The sequence below is a fragment of the Accipiter gentilis genome, chromosome Z, assembly GCF_929443795.1.
Source record: "Accipiter gentilis chromosome Z, bAccGen1.1, whole genome shotgun sequence".
In the NCBI taxonomy this organism is placed as follows: Eukaryota; Metazoa; Chordata; class Aves; order Accipitriformes; family Accipitridae; genus Astur; species Astur gentilis.
Window position 1 is genome coordinate 21,593,361 of NC_064919.1, and position 6,677 is coordinate 21,600,037.

Consider the following 6,677-nt stretch of genomic DNA (forward strand, 5'->3'; position numbering starts at 1 on the left):
TACATGTTTGAACTGTGTTTTTAGCTGCAACATAATCTTTTCTGTCTTCTGGCTGTCCATTAGAAATGGTAATGAAAACATGGCACACGGTCCTTTCAGCCTCAGTGTAACCTTTCTCTTTCTCAGGAAAGAAAAGTTCCTCAACCCAGAGGGTGATTCAGTTACTGACATCCTTTCAGATGCTTTAAAGGTATGCCTAGTTGGAGGGTCTGCATGCTAATCTGTAGAGTAAAGCAAAACGATGGCACCCACCAAGGCAATGTCAAGAAATAAATACGTTGGTCCCCTAACTAATGCCTTCACAATAACTCAGTCACATGAAACACAGATAGATTTCATGGGCTGAATAGTCAAGTTCTTAAATCTTCAGTTAGCAAAATGTTGTCATAAGAAAGTCTTCAGTGAACCTAACATTGCTGCTTAACACACAGGAGAAAAGAAATACTGGTAATGGAAAAGCCATATAACAAACATTTCCAAAATTTCAGAAAGCAAGCTAGAATGTAAAAATAATGGACTTCCCTCATTTATTTTCTCTCCATGAGCAAATGAGCTGTAATAAACAGTAAAAATAAAGAAGTCCTAGCAATTGATGACCTCTCGCCTCCACCCCATCCAAGCTGCTTTTTGAGGCATTTTTCATACTCTTGGTTTGTTTATTGTTCCTCTGCTGCTTCCAAATTGACCTTCAGATAGGATCCCACCCAGCGTTTTGCAGGAAGCAAAATAGGGCAACAGAAGCAAAAGAGTTATTAGCTGGAATGATGGTTACAAAAATATGTGCAAAGTAATTATATCAGGGTTGTTCCTGTCTTGCTCAGATACAAATATTTTGATTGATGTTTGTCTCAGACCCTTTGGGAAACTTGCAGACATATTGATATCCTATAATAAATTTCTGTATTATTTCTTATATTTTCTCATGGCTTTTCTATGACCCTTCCTGTTGCTCCTGGATGCCCTCTTTGAAAAACATTAAGTTTTATTATTATTATTATTATTGATTAAGTAATAAGGAAAAATAATAATAATAAAAGAGTAGATTATATTCTTCTCCGTACAAATTGTCCCTAATTGCATATATACATGAAATGTAAATTACTTCATAGAATAAAGCCTGTTCTAGGGAGTGTCTTGTCCATTATGTGATTTAGTCTGGCTTAAAGAAGATACACAATGGAAAGCAATTCACTTCTGCTGTTTTTCCTTCTCTGGTATCCGGGGTTTGGCTGGGATAATTTTCACAAGAAGCTGGGAGAGGGCACACCTGGGACAGCTGACCTGAACTAGCCAAGGGGATATTCAATACCATATGATGTCATGCTCAGTATATAACTGGGGGAGCTGGCCGGGGGGAGGAAGGCATGCGGCTCAGGAACAGGCTGAGCATCGGGTTCTGGGTGGTGAGCAATTGCATTGTGCATTACTCACTTTATACATTCTTTTATGAGTATTATTGTTATTACTTCCTTTCTCCTTGTGTTATCCCATTAAACTGTCCTTATCTCAGCCCATGAAGTTTTACCTTTTTCTTCTGATTCTCCTCCCCATCCCACTGCGGGGGAGGAGGGAGCAAGTGGCCTCGTGGTGCTCTGTTGCTGGCTGGGCCGAAACCACGGCATCTGATAAAAGTAATTCCTGTGTGTTTTGTTTGTATTTTATCTAGTCAGCAAGGGTTGATGATGGAGTACTGGAAAGATACAAACCAAGAGGGATTAAAGGCAATTTGGTACCATGCAATTTAAAATAGCACAAAGATCTGTACCAGTCAGCTGCAGTAAACCACATGTATGGCATATGTAATATAGCAAGCATTTTTCAGGGTTGTCCATTTCTGTTTTTCAAGTATCTAAACATCTGCACACATACATCCATAGAATGCCAGCCAGGAACTTAGCTGAAACATTGTCACCAATTTTTAATGTATTGTCAGTATGAATGGATCTATGTAAAAATCTACCAAGTTTTATCTCCATAGTAACTTATTCAAAGATTAGTCTTTTTTATTGACAGTTTTTGTAACATAAAATATATTCCATCACCTTGATGAGGACTTTTTTAAGGATTGGGGGGGGGCACTTTTAAATTGGAGTTGAATTATCATTTAGTTTGTTCCTCATTTCTAATGATGTGAAGGCACTTTTGTTTTTTTCAAAGGAAAAAAAAATGGTGAGCTTTTCTTTTTTCTAATAATCTTGTACTGTGAATACTTTCCAGACATTTGCAGTGGTATCTGGGACAGCTCGTGTGGAAACAACAGTCTTGCCTGTCTGCCACTCACACGGGTTCCACCTAAAATCTTACAATGGAGAAAAATACTTTCGTATCTTCTGAAGACACATAGGTGAATGTAAGTGGTTACAAAATGCAAGCATACTTTTATTTCTTCTTGTAACTTTTCTGTTAGATCTGTGAAGCAAAGGGTAACTTTAATCTTAGTAATTACTGGATTTTGACCCTGTAACTGCAATATTTAGTATTTATTTACCTGTCTTTCCCATGTAGTCATCACAGTTTCGTATACTTCAAGTAACTTGAAGCTAACAGTCCTGAATGACAGAATCAGTGTTGAAGGCGAAATAAGTTTTTCATGTATTTTTTCTGGCATCAAAACATCCTGCAAATACTGGCAGAAAGCCAGTCACTGACTAAATTGCATTAAAAGGTGAGAGCTCTGTGTCACGCTGACAATAAATTTTGTGCAATACAAATTGTGTTTAACCCCTAACGCTAGGTGAAGGTTGAATGCCATTTCCTTGTAATCCAAGTGTTATTCATTTGATAAACATCTTTTGCCATATGTAGCATAAAGTTGAATGAATTGAATGGTTTGGCATACTGCAGTGCCAGAACGCCTAACCTACTATCTCTTTTCTCCATTACACACTGGTATTTTGCCATGCAACTCGTTCAGATCAGACAACCCGATTTTACTTCTCTGAAAGCCTTTTGCCATTTCCCTTTTTGTATCTCAGGCTTGGAAATTAGTGTGATTTAGAGAACTTGATAAAACTGCCAGGGGAGATGGTCAAGGAATGTGATGTTGTAAAAACAGGTTGTTGACAGGTTTGCTTCCTGTCAGCCTTAGCAGCGTACCTGCCACACCAAAAATTTCAGTGTGAAGCAGATACTAGAATTTACTTGCAGATCTCTGTTGCTTAACAGAATGGAAGACATGGCCCTTGCCAACACTATAAGCAAATGATGCCTGTTGTGCATTTTAAGGTTTTCAGGAGCTGGCAACTGAAGTTTGTTAATGCAGAAAGGGGTCAAGCGGAAGCAGCACCGTGGGCTCACGCTTGGCGCTGCAGCAGACAACACTTGCCACGGGAACGTCTGAACCGGTGGTGTTTTCTTGTCGCAGTTATTTGCCGTTGTTTCTGTAAGATTAACTGCCGTGGAAAACATGAAGCTTGCAGAAGTTAAATTTGGAAAAGTGTTGAAACAGTTTGGCCAAAACCTGTGAAATTTTGAGCGAGAACAGTGCCTGTGTAGGAGGCGGAACTGGGGCTCCTTACGCTCTTCCTCTTCCCTGTCGCCTGGGCTTCCCGACGAGGCCCTTCGTCCCTTTTCGCCTGGTCAAGAGGGGACAGGGGTTGGGAGAGCAGACCCTGCCCAGGACCGGCGGCCCTTCCCAGGGAGCAACTTGCCGGTGTTAGGCTGACCGAGTAGACTTTCCCCACCACGCACACTTCTGCCGCTTGCCCGGCAGGAAAACACGCGTTTTGCCCCAAAAGCTGGTCAGTCCAGGCCCATTCCGCCCCCGCCCCCCCGGCTCCCCGCAGCGTCCTTCCAGCCAGAACGAGCGGGGCCGGGGACCCGAGCGCCAGGGCCCCGGGGGCGGAGCTGCCTCCGCCCTGCCGAGCACGGGCTCCCCCCGCCCCCCTGTGACCGAACCATGGCGCCGGCCAATCGGCGCCCGGGCAGCCGGCAGGGAATTTGCATGCGCTGAGGCGTTGCCGTGGCAACCGCGGAGCGCGGGAGCCGAGGGGAGCCGTCGCCCTGGGCTGCTCCCCAGGGAGAGCCCGCCAGGATAAACAAAGTAAAGCGGCGGCGGCGGCGGCGGCGGCGGGGGGGACCTAAAGCGTTCCAGGGGTGCTCGCCTAACTTTGCTGTTCGGCCCTTTTCTTCCGTGCAGGGCAAACTGGACCGAGAGGCAACGTCAGAGAAGCCCAGGTCTTGTGAAAATTAGGAATTTTTTGAGCCACTTTTTGGAGCGAAGGTAACGTTTAGGAAGGCGTTACGGACGCGATGCCTGGAGCGTTGAGTCTGAATAAGGCTGGGGAACTTTTGAGGGCAGGACGGGGGAGGAGGCACTGTGGTCTTCCCAAGCCCAGGCAACGCTCCTGCTTCACCAGCCGGCATGGCCAGTTGGAGTCCTCTGAGCTCGGATCCCAGTTTTTCTGGTTTTCAGCTGATTTCCTTGTGAAACTCAGCTGATGGTACTGATGACACGCCTGGCCTGAACCTCCGTAAGCAAAGGACTAAACAACACAGTCCTGTGTCCCCGTCCTCATCCCATTGCGTCCCTGCTTGACACCAAAGTACCCGACGGCCGGCTTCCTGCAGAGCTCAGAGGCCTGGTTATGTATAAGTAAAAAGGTCGGTGAGCAAAGATTTGAGTGACTTTCTCCCCTCACACCAGCTAGCCGCTAATAAATGGGTGTGTGATAGTGCTTACTGCAGGGATAATGCACTTATTCTCTGGAATGCACTTCTGCAGAGATTTGCCTGGCAAAAACACTGTGTGAGTAAACAGCATTTGCCAGGTCAGATGTTCTGATTTCCCAATACCCCCCTTCATTTCTCGTGGGAAGTGGGCCGAGTTCATTTATGTGTGTGTTTTAAGGGGCAGGAGAATACAATTAGAATCATCATGGGCAGCCGTTTGGATATTGAAAGCTAGAAGTGTTACTCTGTGTGGAATATAACCCTACCTGGCACATAATTACCGATTGTCCTGTATAGCAGAAATTACCTCTTCCAGTTATTCCTGGAAAAAACATGGTGCTCAGCAGTAATGAGAAGGTTTACTATAAAAGCTAGAATTTTTTTTTTTTTTTTTTTTTTTGGTTGGAAAGCACAAGTGAAACAGAGAACTTTGCTGTCATTTCCAATTGGTTTTTCTTAAAGCGGATTACAAAATTTCTTCTTAAGATACTCTCAGTGAACTGATTGCTCAAGTTATAAATTAACACCATTGACTTCATTACAAATGTTGGGTTTTTTTTTAAATTAAATTAACTTTTCTATTTACTTAATTCCCTAGGACATTGTTCTACAATAGGATGCACTGGTTTCTTCTAACCAGGTGAAATTAGGGTTACACAGTAAAAAGCTCAGACATACATGGGTTTTTGTATGTCTCTTCATTTAACCCACATTATCTGGGGAAGTTTCAGGTTTCTCTTCCTTATGTATTTCTACTGGCTCATGGAATTTAATAATATTCTGTTAACTAAAGAATTATAAAACAGGAATCAGGACAATATAGAGAGGTACATAGATAACAGCTTCAAACATAAAGTGAGAAAAAGACCACCACTGAACATAACAAATTACAGAATCACCAGGGCCCAGTGGTACCAGGTAAAACTTCATGAATTTTATCAGCCATGTCCTCTTACATCAGTTATAAATTACTGTTGATCTAATCTGGAGGAAAAAAACAATAATGTAAAAGAATGATGTTTTTAAGATTTGTTACCAACAAGACCCTTAAAAATTAATGTTGTCCTACCAGTAGCCACTATCAGCCTTGTGCAATAAATGCCCTTAAGCCTCATGCTGGATATGATGAGTGTTTTGATAGTCCTTCTAGCATGCTGTTTTCTATAACAGAAATTTAGTAGTTGGCCATTTTCTTTTTGTGTCACTACATCATGAAAGTTCTGCAAAGTATTAGAATGTGCTGTATTCTTCATGCAAGATACAACGAGGAGTATTTAATAACTTCTTGTTAGGTTTACCAACAATTCACAAAAGAAATGGGATGTCCAGTGTTTCATTGTTCTAGTCATTTTCCACTTCAACTCATTTCATCTGGTTATCTAGATTCCGTCTGTTGGTGCTTTGTTATTGTGGCTTTCTGCTCACCATTTAGTTTTCTGGTTAATTTCAATAGCTGGTGTATCTTACCGAGCATAGGAATCGCCATGGTAATCGGATTATCTAGCTGAATATCCTGTTCATAACAAAAGTACCAAAAACCTTAGTTTGGTCAGCAGTCAAAAAAACTTAACCTTCGTCACTTGTCAGCAGGAGCACTTTCTTTCTATTGAAAAATTATTAAGGTTGATTTACACTGTAAAAGATGAGAACATTTACCCCTTCTGATTATTTTTTCTTGCATAATGTAACCGTGTTAATGCAGGTTATTGAGAAAGGTGTCTTTCCTGCACTGAATCACTCTACACTTGTAGTGACAGGCTCTCAGTACATGTACATTGTCATCCTTCCTCTGGTTTCCACTGACTTGTGTCAGTTTGAACAGGCTGACATGCCTGGCTTCTATTTTTTGTATCAAATGGACTCATAAATGATTACTCATTTATCCATCCACCTATTTTTCTGCCTAAAAGATCATTGTACTTTCTTGAAATTATTGTACAAATTGCATACTAACCCTCAAAATTACTGGGAATTGGCCAGATTCTGCACACATCAGTCCCAGAAAT